Source organism: Dermacentor variabilis, chromosome 2 (assembly GCF_050947875.1).
Source record: "Dermacentor variabilis isolate Ectoservices chromosome 2, ASM5094787v1, whole genome shotgun sequence".
Classification (NCBI taxonomy): domain Eukaryota; kingdom Metazoa; phylum Arthropoda; class Arachnida; order Ixodida; family Ixodidae; genus Dermacentor; species Dermacentor variabilis.
In genome coordinates this window covers 230,821,423-230,836,475 of record NC_134569.1, presented here as the reverse complement: position 1 = coordinate 230,836,475, position 15,053 = coordinate 230,821,423, and positions in this window count along the sequence as shown.

The following is a 15,053-nucleotide window of genomic DNA, read 5'->3' as shown; positions in this document are numbered from 1 at the left end:
GCACGGCGTATTCAACAGTTAGGGGTGCTCCTCCATGAAGGAGACCAACAGCTCCCTTTGTTGGTGAGAGCCGTGTGGCTCGAGGACAACGTCTCTGTGCGATGACCTCTTGGAGCTTTGGGGTAATGGATGTTTAAATGAACATTCAAAATTGTAGCGACAGATGGTGATGACGATGTGCCTATTTCGTTTCAATCGAGTCGGTACAATTTTGAACGCGTGGATTTCCACCTGGCAATGAACAGTTAAACAAACGGTAATATTATATTTCCCAATCTGCAATAAAAAATATGTGTATGCGCGACGTTACCTGAGAACGTTTAAGACAATATTTAAATAATAGTTCACATTTACTGAGCAAGCAGAAACATACTGCAGTTCCTCGATTTGTTCGTCATATGATGACGCACTATTCATAGGCGGAACTTTCCCGCCTATTGATCGCATCCTCCCCTTCTTCCACTTCCGCCTTGGGAGTGGCCCATTTTGTGACGTAAGTGGCGAAACCAACAGTTCGTATTCCGAACCGTTATATGATTCGGCCCCAGGTGTTCGGACGGGTCCGTATGAGACCAATTTTCCATGCGCACGTCCTTGAAAAGGCTGCTCTCATCGGCCAGCACTGCATACGACTGGCATCCTTCATAACCCGCTGCATGGTCGCTCTTTCTTATTTCGCTGTGCTTGACCACTCGGTTACGCCAACACCACCGCCACTCCCCACAAGCATGGGAGTCTAAAAGCTGCGCTCTGAAACAGCGATCACGACGTCTTACCGCCTCTTTGGGTTTCTGCGGCTGCATTTCTTCGTGAATAATGGCCCGCAGATTTTGCAGCGTTTCATTATCGCAGGTAGTTCGCGGACGGCCCTTCGGCTTGGCCTACGTCATGACATCCTCGTGGCCAGTACCTCATTACACGGCCCGTTGAGCACCTACGGCTTCTCTTCCTTTGCCTTCAGCCTCACGGCCTTGTCATCAAAGTTGCCAACTGCGACTTTGGTGCTTCTTCTATCGAGTTCCTCGACCATCTCCTAAAAGACGAAGATCACTTCCTTTCACAGTCAAAGCCATCACCAATTTTCTTCGCCTCATTGCAATGCGACAGTGACGACGTTCCCTCGGTTTGGTGAAGCTTTGCAGATATTTTATTCGGTCTTGTGCTGCTATATTGAAATCTTTCGATGGTCTCCTCAACACGGCCAAGCACACATCCCATTTACTGCAGACAAAGCCTTCACGAAGATCGAAACATAACTGGCTAATGCCACTTTACCGTATACCTATGCACCCGAGGCCCTCATGGACCTCATACTGAGTGCTTTCGATATTCTCGCCTGCGCAGAGGTTCAGCAATATGTGTATGACCCTTTGGCATCAACCCAATTTCTTCTCGAAAAAATTATCAGAAGCAGAAACAAGGTACGGCGCTTTCGGCTGCGACCTTGTGCTCCTCACTTGTGACGTTACCGCTGGTCGTTATCACCCCGTGGTTCCGCATCATGTCACCCTGGCATGAAGCCTTGCCAAAGGCTCGTCGCTAAGGGCTACGGCTTGCCAGGCATAAATGTCGACGTGCGGACATGGGCACGCTCTGCCTTGCTTGCCAAATAGCTAATATATATATATTGCCACATCCGAAGCCCCTAAAGTGATTCCTCCCGCCCACTGACAGTTTCCAGAAGGTTCACATTCATATCATCAGTCCTCTACGTCCATCATAAAAAAAAATCGCTGCGCCTCAACCACGGCCGACCGTTTTACTGGATGGCCCGAAATCACTCGAATTCCAGACATCACGGGGAAAACTATCGGAGACTCTGTCATAAGCGCATGGATATCACGATTCGGCGTCCCATCCAAGATTAAAGCTGATAGAGGCCGGCAGTTCTAGAGGGCACTCTTCTAACAAATTACTAAGGAGCTCGGCATACATCACGTCAAAACGACTGCGTATCGCCGGCAAAGCAGAGGACTGGTGGAGCGGCTACACCGAGAAATCAAGGCTGCATTCATGGCCAATGGCGACTCAGCAAACTCGGTTGATGGCCTTGCACTAATACTTATTGGTCCTTGTGTTGCTTTTAAGGAAGCCTTGCAGATTTGCCCAGCCCAACTCGTTTATGGAACCACCCTGCGTATTCCGGCCGAATTCGTGCAGCCCTTCCGCCACTCCACAACCTGGGACGCACCCTCATTCTTCAAATGACTGCAACACTCGTTCACCGTATATTGACCTATCCAGCCTCGCTACAAGACCGCAAGGGCCCTCCTTCACCTTCAAGGACATGAATTCGACTTCCCATGTTTTATACGTACCGATGCCACAGGGCAGTCAGTGGAGCCTCTCTATACTGGACCACAAGGCCAAATACTTATAAATTGATGTCGTTGACAAGCCAACAGTCGTTGCCGTTGAAAGAGTCAAACTTGGTTTCATCGAAAACAGCGTGATTCACAGTTTTGACATTGCCCCGCTTTCTCCAGTTCCTACTTCCTCGCCATCACTTTCTCCTGCCCCTTGATGTTACAAGTGCGTTCACTGACAGATTCCGTCTCTCCAGGGGGACCGTGTGGCGAGAGAGAGAGATAGAAATACCGTTACTTAGCCCAAAATGTGCTTAGAGGATGGAATAATACCTAGACGTTTCCCTCCTCTCCCCTTTTGATGGCGGCCGGCAGCCCCTGGGGTCGCGGTGGCGTCTTCAACCCTTTGTACTAGTATTGCTTGAACACACGGGTCTTAGCGGAGCGGTACGGCTACCCATTGCTCCTCATCCCTTATTATTAATGGTCGTTGCTGCGTTTGCGAGCTTGTATTGATATTAAATTCATTCTTTGCGTGTGCCAAGATTATGTGTTGAAGCTCGGCTCTGTTGTTACAGTGCTTACATATGTCTGTGTATATGCCTGGGTAAGAGTGACTGAAGGCAATGAGGTTGTGGAAGTTGTTGGTTTGTATTACCCGTCAATCTGCCGATTTCCACTTGGTTAAGGAGCAGTGTGACGCCGGTTATCTAGCCCTGGCTAGCCTGTAATGATCTATGATTTCGCTATTGCACACCAGCCTATCTCCACCCGATGGGCGGATGGCGAATGCGTCCTTGCAAATGTTGGTGACGTGGTCTGGATTGCGAGACCTGGAGCCGCGTCTTGCGCATTTTATTTGCCTGGCAGGCCAAAGTTGACGGCTCTGCCTATATTTTCTATCCGCTGACTCGGTATCCGTTGAAACCAACCCAAAGATTTTGCGCTCCTTTGGCGAGATGCGTCCTTGAGCCTAATTTAATATGGCGATCTTGGAATCACTTATTATTATCTGATATTTGGAAGACGTTGTTGCTGTTAGTGCAATGGCGACAATTTCTTCTACCTCTGGCCTGGTTGTTACGAATGTGCCTGATACAATTGCATCTAATTGATTGTTGACTAGTGCCACTGCCATTGCGTCTTGTTCGTAGTCAGCCGCCTCCACATACATCACGTCTTTAAATTTTCGCACTTTTTGCCTAATGCTATGGGTCTTTATTTTCTTCGTTCTTTGTTCTGCGAAGGACACATGTTTTTCGGTAACGGTGGGATATATAGGTGTTTCATAATATGCGCTCGTTTTCATGTCAGTTCTGGTTCTATTTTTGATGCGCAGTGATTGTGAATATGTCTTCCTGTTTGGCTTTTGGAGGGCCTCTCTATCTGTACAGTTCTACGAACTTCTATCAATTCTTTTAGGGTGTTATGCAGTTTCAGTGCCTCGAAATGTTCGCCCGAAGTGAAGAAGTCTGCCCACAGACAACGCAGTGCCGGAAAATAACGAAGAGACAGGGGAGCAGTGGGTCCTGCTTTCGAAACGAAATAAAAATAAGTCTGAAGGGTTAGCGTTGCAAGAAGGTCGTGTGTTATGTCTTTGCTGTTCATGCGGCACGCTCATTTGAAAGTGGCACATGCCAAATGCCTTTGTGGCGCAGCCTGCTATAGCGTCTGGTTGTGGTCCTTTGGGAACCTTTGTGACATGGGTTCGCATCTCTTTAACGTCGGGTAAATTGAGTACATCTTATTCGTCATAGATAGAGGCACATTTACATTGCTACCCACGTTAGCATTGTGGCACCTACCGACACCGCGACGCAGAGGCGCTAAGGTCAGCCGAGGCCTTTGTGCCGTCTGTAAAAGAGGAGGGAAAAAGTTGGCAGTCAATTTAGCATGCGGTAAAGTGAACAAAGAGCATGCGGTAAAGAGAAAAGAGCATGCGGTAAAGAGAAAGCCTGCCTGCGCACGAGACATTTATTGCCTGACATTTTCATTCTAATGCCTTCTTACTTCCTATTACCTCTTCACTCCCAACAAAGATCGTCGGTTTGATCCCTTTAAATAACTCTATCTTAATTACATATGCCTTAGATAGCTTCGCCTTAATTAGCAACAAAGGTAGTGGCTTGATATGGCCAACAAAGGTAGTGGCTTTATATGGCCGGTTCGCCCATATATCTAAGTGGGTTCAACTACCTCCTAAGGTCGTAGGTTAACTATCCTAATTAACTCTGCCTTAACTGTGCCTTAACACCACGGATCATGCTGACGCTTTTTCTTCACCTTGGCTTCATGCTTTCTTAACAAAACTTAATTATGGGAGTGGGCCAACTCGAATTTCGACGTGGGCCCACATGAGATTTTGCGCTGGGACAACTTGAGATCTGGGGTGGGCCAACTTAAATTTGGGAATACGCTATCGCATACTTCTCCGCGCCATGTTTATGCAGTTTCTCAACAGCACTAAACGAAATACGCTAAGTGACTCACCGCCACTATTTTTTATTTTTTATTTATTACCCTCAAGGCACGAAGGCATTACAGGGGGGAGTGAGAAAACTGCAAGTATAACAATGAAATACGAAAAATAATCAATGTAGCATATTACTAATTCCTAATTATACAATGCTATGTAATATCTTTCCTAATGTTTGGAAGTATGATAGATTGTGTAAACAAAAAAGCATCTTAATAATTCCTCTTAGTACAATGTTAACCAGTGTCGTCCTTAGTCGTTTGCAAGTGCTTAAAAGTCAATAAGATATCAAATTAAGAATTCCTAATTATACAATGTTAGCTGATGCCTTACGAAAGATTTTGTTGCGAACAATAGATATAATTCCACAAGGAAGGCGGTTCCACTCCCGTGATGATCTGGGAAAAAAAAGATAGACTGAAAGTGTTAGTGTTGCCTGTTTGAATCCGACCTTTTGGCGGTCATCGATGCGGCTCGACTGGTAGTGAGGCTGAAAATGAAGTTACTGTGAAGGGAGGAATGGTAATAAAATTTGTGAAGCAGTGTCAAACGTGTTATTGTTCTACGAGATGTAAGTACTGGAAGCGAGTCCTTTATTGATTGCGCTAGGGGTACGGTTATAATTTGAAAATATGAATCGAACTGAATTACTTTGGACAAGCTCCAGTGAAGAAAAAAGGTTTTTATTGTACGGGTCCCACACAGCTGCAGCGTATTCTCATTTAGTCGCACTAACACCAGTAAAGTAATAATTTTAAGGATGTTGGTGCTTTGGAAAACAGGTGGTGGCAGTAACAGAGCAAGCTATTAGCTTTACTTGTAATGTACTCAGTGTGAAGGTCCCAGGTTAGTTATATGAACTCCTAAGTATTTGTGAGTGTTAAAGTGTTCTAGAGGAATTTTATTTAGATAGTAAGTACGAAGAGTACTGTTGTTCCTCTGCACACGCATAACATTACATTTATTAAGTTCCATTAGCCAAGTCTTACACAAATCAATCCCATAGTCCAAGTAACGCTGAAGAGCATTAGTGTTCTCTATCCAGCGAAGCCGACTGGAAGAGGCACTCCGGAGCCCATCGCTCCAGTCACAACTAAATGCAATCCAGAGGGCCCAAGAAAGGGTGGAACATCACGGTATTCCTGCCCCGACTTGGACGCGGCCAGCGGCTTCTGCGGGTCCCCGATACGAGCCCCCGCTTAAGCTCCTCAGGATCAAATAAATTCATTGTCTGTCTGTCAGTAGTGTCGTCGTTAGTAATTATCTCACGATATGTCACGCAACCATCAGCAAACAAGTGAATGTGAGATGCCAATAATGAAGGTAGGTTATTAATATAAATGAGGAAAAGTAGCGGCCCTTGTACTGATCCTTGAGGCACATCAGAACGAACCTCAGTCAATGGTGAATCATAATTATTCGCAGTAACAAATTGACAACAGTTAGTAAGAAAACACTGAATCCATTTCAGTAACTTACTGTCAACATTTAAAAGACTCAGCTTGAATAGCAACAGTTTGTGGCAAATCTTGTCGAACACTTTTCTAAAGTCTAAAAATACACAGTCTGCACAGGAAGCATGATCTAAAGTACAGTGTAATCTATGAGTGAAATATATTAGTTGGGTTTCACATGAGAAAGTTTTGCGAAAACCATGTTGAGCTGAGGTGAAAAATGAGTGCAAGTCAAGAAAGTCAACGATATTAGTAAATATCACATGTTCAAGAAGTTTGAAACAGGTGCTCGTAAGCGAAATCGCGCGGCAATTCAGGGGTGAGTTTTGTTACCAGACTTGAACAGCGGAACCACCCTCCCTATTCTTCATTGAGCAGGCAGAGTACAAGTGTTTATTGACTTTTGCAAAATATTAGCACGTATTAAAGAACTGAGTGTGTTAGTGCTTTTCGAAAATTTACTACCAATTAAATATTAACAAACAAATTTATTTAAAAAATTATCATATACAGGAGCTGAGTTTAAAGGCAAATCGTCAATCAGCCTAGCAATACCAGAGAAGTCAGGAGCTATGTGTTTCATAATGAGGTAGTTGTAGTGTTCTGCGTGTGGTGGATCAATGTTCAATGAAGTAGAAAAATTATTTGCAAATTATTATTTGAGAATGTTTGCGCGAGCTTCACTTGCAATACCTTAACCTTACCCGTCTTTCAAGGTGATAGAGCTATCAGAAGACGGGTTAATGACGCGCCAAAACTTTCGGCCATCTCTCGTAAGCATGTCAGGCAATATATAGGACAAGTAATTGTCTTTATAATTTTTTACTAAAGTGAAGTACACATGATTGGCAGCGTGATGGGTTTGCCAGGTTGTTTTACTTGCAGATGATTTAGCTAAGCGATAGAGATGTATTTTTTTTCGGTTATATAGGCGCTTTATATAATGCTTGTTGAAGGGGATTTTGGATTAGAAGTGATGGCGCGATTAGGAATGAACTTTTCAGTTAATAGACATACCTGGTCTTCATATATATCACAATTTGACTGGACAGAATGGTTATCCAAATCAACAAAAAAGTCTGAATAAATCACGACAGTTCACTGTTAATGGCTTCAAGGTAGGCCTTCTTGTAATCGCGTCTACTTTTCTTAACTTTTCTCCTTTTGCGATAGCAGACTTTTAACCGCATGTTAGTAAGGAATGGTCCCTTATACAAGGTAAGTATGTTATAGAGGAAGCAAGTTCTCGTCGATTAGATAATAAATCAAGCGTGTTTGCGGTGTTGAGTGATGATCCGGTAGGCTCAGTTACAAGTTGGGAAAATGAAGACAGGGAACACAGTTCACAGAATTCTTTAGCCTCAACGGAAAATGCTTTACGGTGGGTGGATGCGTATTCCATATTAAATTTGGAAAATTAATATCGCCAAGTAAGAATAGTTGCGTTTTCTCTCCGCACGCGTTTCATAACGAAAAAACATTAATCTCATGAACAGCATAATCAAATTATCTTTTATTTACAAAGACGCGTTGCTAATTTGCTATACTTTCGCTCGGTTTGTGACATTTTCTTTCAGAAAATAACCTGCGCGCCGATTCGCCTCTGTCTTTCCTTTCGTTGTTATTACGTCAGCGAACCACCTAAATGTGACGCCGGCGCCAAACTGAGTTTTAGAGAAACCAAATCATTACAGAATACAGCTCCTGACCTCTGGTTCTCTGCGACAGTACGCTACGGCTTGTTTCTCTGTCTATCTGTGCCAGCGGTGCAATCAAACTGCCCTGCGGCCTGCTGACAGCCTTCAGCCCGCTTGACTTCCCTGATTAATTCTTCCTGGTTGCACTCCTTCTGCTAGGCCCTTTGGTAGTGTTGATCTCTTGGAGCAAATGGGCTGTATTCGCTACTGGCTACACAACGCCGTGCTCTGGCGCGAGCATTTCTTACCAGCAATGCTAGTGACGTAGTCGATTTCATTTTTCACGATGTGATTCTGCGCCTCCGCTCTCTTACCCTGTTAACCACAGACAGCGGCCTAATGCTTCCGGTTTATGGTTAGTCAATTCAAAAACGTCTTCATGATTGCCAACATCGGCAGCTACACTTCGCTCAGGGATTCTTCGTCTTGCTGTGGCTACCGCCACGTCACGTTTGCTTACGTGAAAAGCTTCTGACGGGTTATGTTGGCCCCTACTGCACCATGCACAGTCAAAAGTGTTACACATGACATGGCTACTCTAAGCCCAAGGTCTTCGTCAGCCACCGTCACGAGTGACGTAGTCCACGTCTCGCGCGTTAAACAGTACAACTTTTGACACGAGCCCTAATTGCACCGGGACGGTGTTTCTTCTGCCAGCGCGTGGTGTAACGTTTGATTTTGATTTTTGACACGCCAACCGTTCTGGTGCTGGCGATTGCTAGATGACGACGACGGTCTGGTCATCTGGTGTGCCCGCGCTACCCGTACCGTTGTTGCGGCATTGAGCGCCTTGCCTTGCAAACGTATCCTCTGTATATGATTGCTCCCTGTAACAGTAGGGATGAACAGAAAGCCAAATTGGTTTAGGCAAAGTTAAGCTGCCAGTAAAACAAACATTGGAGAGAATTCATCTTGAAGAAGCTATAGCATATCGACACGTGTTCTTACCTATCTTTATCGGGCGACACGTTGCACCGCCTAACAAATGCTATCGCACAGTGCAGTACGCGCCTCCATGTATAGGAAGTTTCTGGAATGTTATCGATGGTTCTATACGATGTCTGTCACCGAACCTTGTGTAATCTGATTGCATGTATACGCAACTCGCATTGTGTAGAACGTTGTCGAAGACACGCGGGTCCCAGTGATTACTCTGGAACATTCCACGACTGATGTATAAAAGCCGACGTGCTTGACCCGCTGATCAGATTTTCGACGATCGTCGACTGTGTTCGGCGTTTTCGTTGAGCATTGAGTGTAGCCTGTTTTTACTGGGCACAAGTTCGCCCAATAAAGTTTGTTTCGCCATTCACATTGTGGTTTTGTTGCTATGTCCTCCGCCGTCAAACAACAAATAAATGAAATGAAATGAAAAACTGGTGCAGGTGTTTTGCGCTCATGTACCGGACGCCTACATAAAGCTGTGATCCAAGCCCGGACCTCAAAGACAAAACCTACGTCGTCCCGGATCATCGAGCAAGTCGCCCACTGCAACACCAACCCCCGGAACACGGACTTCTACCTGAGACGACCAAGAAGATCGTGGCCAAGACAACCCCAATGACTGCCCCAGCGTCCCCCGCTATCTTGCAACAACCTCGGTACCCACCGACCTTCTATGGAGCAGCGACTGAATACCCGGAAACCTGGCTGGAGACCTACGAACGAATCGCGACTTTCAACAACTGGGAGTCCGACGACAAGATGCGACATGTATATTTCGCCTTAGAAGGCGCCGTCAGAACGTGGTTTGAGAACCGGGAGTCAACCTTGACAACATGGGACTTGTTCCGTAGCGGCTTCCTGCGCACCTTTACGAGCGTCGTGCGCAGGTCGAACCTATACTGGACGCCCGTGTGCAGCTACCTAACGAGAACGTTGCCATCTTTACACAAGAAATGAGCCGTCTGTTCCCCCACGCCGACCTAGATAGGCCCAAGGAGAAGAAAGTCCGCCTACTTATGCGTGGTGTGAAGGAAGAACTTTTCGGTGACCATAGAATAGTTCCTTCGCGAGGCCACCAGCATCGAGAAGACACTCGAAATGCGGAACAGGCAATTCAACCGCCGCGAGAACTCTACAAACTACGTCGGAATTCAGTCCCTCACCGCCGACGATCTGCACGAGACCATCAGAGCGGTCGTACCGGAAGAGCTGCGGAAGCTGTGCCCAAGGTCGAACCCTCAAGTGGCCTCAATCGCCGAAATCGTCAAAGGTGACGTTCAGCGATCGCTTGGAGTTCCTCAGATGCAACCAGAATCGCCGAAGCCCCAGCCGGAACTGATGAACTTCGCCGCCGTCGCCCGCCGTCAAGCCCGCCCCACCCCGCTCCCCCTTGCCTAGACGCTCAGCGGGTCAAGCGCGTCGGATTTTATACGTCAGTGGACGAATGTTCTAGAGTAATCCCTGGGACACACGTGTCTTCCAAAAAGTTCTATACTATGCGCGTCTCGCATACATGCAATCAGATTAGACAAGGTTCGGTGACACACATCGGATGGAACCGTCGGTAACATTCCAGCAACTTCCGATACATGCAGGCGTGTCTTGCGCTGTGCGATGACATTTGTTAGAGGGTGAAACGTGGTCCTCCATAGGCAAGTATACGTGTCAATATTAAAAGCCCCAATACAAAAATAATGCTCTCTATAATAATAGTGCAGATGAGCCAGCATACATTGACCAAGATCCTCTCCAAAGATATGATTCTATTAACCTTTGATACCAGGTGTCCATTTTGACACCAGTGATATATAGTCTAATTCCGGTGACGTACAGTATGTAACTGGGCTAAGCGGGAGCACTGATGTAGGAGAATAGCTGACACCTGAGAGGGAATGGGAATACTTTCGATACGTTACAGAAGAAAACGCGCGACATGCGCCAAGTTGACGCTCAAGGCTCTAAACAAAATGATAGACTCTAGATGGGTACAAAACATCTGTGATAGTGAACAGTGAACCAAACAAAGAACAAGTGTTCGTACGTATGAGCCTTTTATAATGTGAGTATAGAAGCAAACACCAATCCATTGCTCTAGTCACCATTGTCCACGCCAGCGTCTTCAAGCTATATAAAGGGGTGCGGTCTCTCGAGCCGGGCAAAGGCAGTCTACTGAAAACGATAATGTTGGCAGTGGTTTTCTTTCTCTTGGGAGGTTATGCTCTTTCACCAATTATTACTACTGCTAGTTGTCCAGAAAATAATGATGGATGGCCGGTAAGTATTTCTGACTTCCTTATATAAAATAAACTAAGAGGCTACTGGCTAGCCGGTAAGCGTGTCTTACGTTTCATTTTAATTTACTATAGGAAGAATTGTGGAAAACGTTCATGCTTGCAAAGAACATGGCATGCAGTTTCCTCTAGGTGTTCTTGCGAAGTCTGTTTTTGAGCCTTTATAAAATTAGAGAAATTACGAATTTTTAGTTATCAACATGTATTTACGACTAGTGTTCGTAATGAACCCTGTAGCAAAGCGTTTTTCTAAGAATTTAAACGTGTGCGTGCCTAAATTAAAACATTGATAAGCGCCAGACTGCAGCATCAGCTACCCTAGTTAAGAAGAATCGCCATAGTCCAAACAAAAAGGATACGTACGACCAGTGAAGCAGTTGAAGCCGTCTGGCCTGGTCAGTTCCCTGCCAATATGCCCACGCCACTTATTAACAACGCACAATACAGCACCGCAATAAACTTGCAAGATAGCATAGGGACGTCTTTATATATCGCCGCATTTACTAAGATGTCGCAACGTCACCACGCCAGAGGGAGAGAAACTCTCGGTTAATGTTTCTGACTGCTGATCTGAAATTTAGCTAGAAGGAATGCGCTTTCAATTCAAGCCTGCAACGCATAATTATTGTGTATTGAGTAAGTGAAATAGGCGCAGCGTAAGTACATCCTTAGTGAAGTTGATTTCAGGTGGATCTGGAAAACGCTAGAAGCCAATAAAGATTCCTCGTAGGTTGAAAGATGGCCAATAAAGAGGTTTATGTGCCTTTATTACTCATATCACTTTCTTTATTGTACATGAGACGCAATGTATAAAGCACGTTGTTTTCTATGCAAAACAACCAAGTTTTTAGGCTTTCTTCTGCTCAATACGTTAAGTATTCGCAAATTGCACGGTTATTTCGTGCAAGCAGAACTCATACAGCCACGATTTCCAGTTCTTCTTTAATGTAACTGTGAATTGGCCTTAGAAGCAACGCGAGAACTATTTTTTTACTAATTAAAGTGCAATGCGTGTAGAGGAGCATTAAATATTATTAACGAGACATCGCGTAGAAACGAGACCATCGTTTGTTATTGAACAATAAATTGTTCTCAGAAAGCGGCTCTAGCTAACTAAAGCAAAATAATAAAATTATAAGCCACAAACAGTTATTTCGACCAACAAGTCGTCTCTGAAGACAGATTATAACCAAAACACTATAAGAATTCATGTCCAACTGTAAACCTTGCTGTTGTGCTACGGAAAACCCTTGAGGCACGGTGCTGTGCCGGCCGTTAGTTGCAGGATTCTGGCTGCTAAGAAACGGCAGTTTCGACAACCGCCCGCTTGGCCAGACAACGGTTGTCATGCATCGAATCGACACCGGCGACGCAAACCATATTCATCGTCGGTCATATCGCGTTTCGCATGCTGAGCGGGCGATTATACAAAAAGTCGGCAAGATGTAAGAAAGAACATCATAGAACCCTCGAGTAGCCCATGTTCAATCCAGTTGTGCTCTTCAAAAAAAAAAATAAGACGGCACCTGGCGTTTCTGTGTCGATTGCAGGCACCGAAACAAGATCGGTAAGAAGGACGTATATCTGTTGCCTCGCAGAGATGACGCCCTCGACTGCCCCTACGGAGCGAGTTATGTTTCGTCCATCGATGTGCGGTGTGGCTATTGGCAGGTTGCCGTAGATCCTATGGACCGCGAGAAGACTGCATTTGTAACACATGGCGAGCTATACAAATTTAACGTTATGCCCTTTGGTCTGTGTAATGCACAAGTCACATTTAAGCGCATGATGGATTCGCTCCTTCGAGGCTTCAGATGGTCGACCTGGTTATGTTACCTGGATGACGTTATTATTTTAAGACATTTTCTAGACTTATTGTGCACCTGTCGGCCATTCTCCAAGTGTTCCGCAATGCCGGTCTTCAGCTAAACTCATCCAAGTGCCACTTTTGGTCACCGGGAAATAACAGTGCTCCGTCACCTTGTTAATAGTGTAGGAAACCGACCTGACCCTGAAAAAATTTCCGCCGTTAAGAATCTCCCCGTACCTCCGTCTACCAAAGACCGTCGTCCTTTGTCTTGCTTATGGTGTTACTTCCGCCGCTTTGTCAAAAATTTCGCTGACAGTGCCTGTGCCCTCACTGAACTTCTCGAGAAAGATACGCCATTCTCAAGGGGCTATAGAGAAGCCCACGCATTTTCTGCGCTTATCCACCTTCTCACGACTTCTCCTCTGCTGGAGCAATTTGATCCTTCCGCTCATATGCAAGTTTGGATGAACGCCAGTGCATGCGGAATCGGAGCCGTCCTTCCCAGCACCATCACGGTCCTCACTGCGTCACAGCGAATGCTCGCCGCATGTTCTCTGCCCCAGGGTTCAGTTTCTCAATTACCGAGCGTGAATGCCTTGCCCTTGTTTGGGCCATGTCCAAGTTTCAGCCTTAACTCTTTGGCCGTCCACTGAGGGTAGTGACTGACCATCATGCGCTCTGTTGGCTTTCCTCGCTGAAAGATCCTACAGCCCGTCTTGGAAGCTTGGCTTTGCAATTACAGCAGTACTCGTTGTCCGTCGTGCACAAGTCTGGCCAATTACATCAGGACGCGGACTGCCTGTCCCGATATGCCGATGATCCACCCGACAACACCAAACCTGACACGTTATTTCTATCTCGGACTTTCTTCATGTCGGCGATGAAAAGCGTGTGATCCAGCGTTATATTCCACCATCGACCGTCTCAGCTCCGGGGCCTCTGATGAGTCGCTCCGGATGTTTACCTTACATAGTGGAAATTTATACCGCCGCAGTATATTTACTACCCAAAGGTCCTGAGCACTTGCTGGTAGTGCCCTACCACATGTGTTCTACTGTCCTCCAGGAGCTTCACGACTAACCCCCAGCTGGCCTCCTTGGTGTAATGCGCACGTATGACCGCGTGGGGCGTCGTTTCTTTTGGCCTGCGCTCTATCTCTCCGTGCAGATGTATGTTGGCAGCTGCCAACTGTGTTAACCACGCAAGGGGCCACCGACGGCCTTCTTCAGCCCATCGATGTCCCAGTATAGCCCTTCTTCTGCGTCGGCCTTCATCTGATCGTACCTTTCCCTACATCAGCATCAGTGAAAAAATTGGTCGCTGTGGCGACAAACAATGCCACGCGGTATGCTATTACACGCACTCTTGTGCTGCCGCATTGCTGAATTCCTTCTACGCGATGTGATTCTGCATCACGGAGCTCCTCGTTAGCGGCTCGCCGATCGTGGTCGTTACTTCTTGTCCCGTGTCATCGATGACATCCTCCGCTCATGTTTCAAAAAACAGGTCACCACCGCCTATCATCCTCAGGCAAACGGTCTCACCGAACGATTTAATCGCACCATAAACAACATGCTTCCCATGGACCCTTCCACCTCATATTGCACGTGACCACCTTAAGATGTTGCAGGCATTACATAAGTTGCGTTACGATTATCGTCATAAGGATGTATATTACACCCCAGGATCATTAGTGCTCCTGTGGTTGCCAACTCGACGAGTTGGTCTATCAGCGAAGCTTCTACAACGCTACAACAGTCCTTATCGCGTTCTGCGCGAAGTTACCCACGTGAAGTATGAGATTACGCCACCAAAGCCGTTGTTACCTTCTACGCCGGTACAGACTGATATAATTCACGCTGCTTCGCTAAAGATGTATAAACCGCCCGTTAATACTGCACTATAGCCTACCCGAATGGTGCGGTGTTTTCGCCCGGGGGTTAATGCCTCGAAACAGAATTCTCTCGCTTTAGGCCGGCACCGAAGAAGAAGACGTAGAGATTGCCCCTCGCCATCTTGGCCGCTGTGACTCCTGTGCTGCTTGCCTTACTTCTAAATATTTGTTAATATGCGT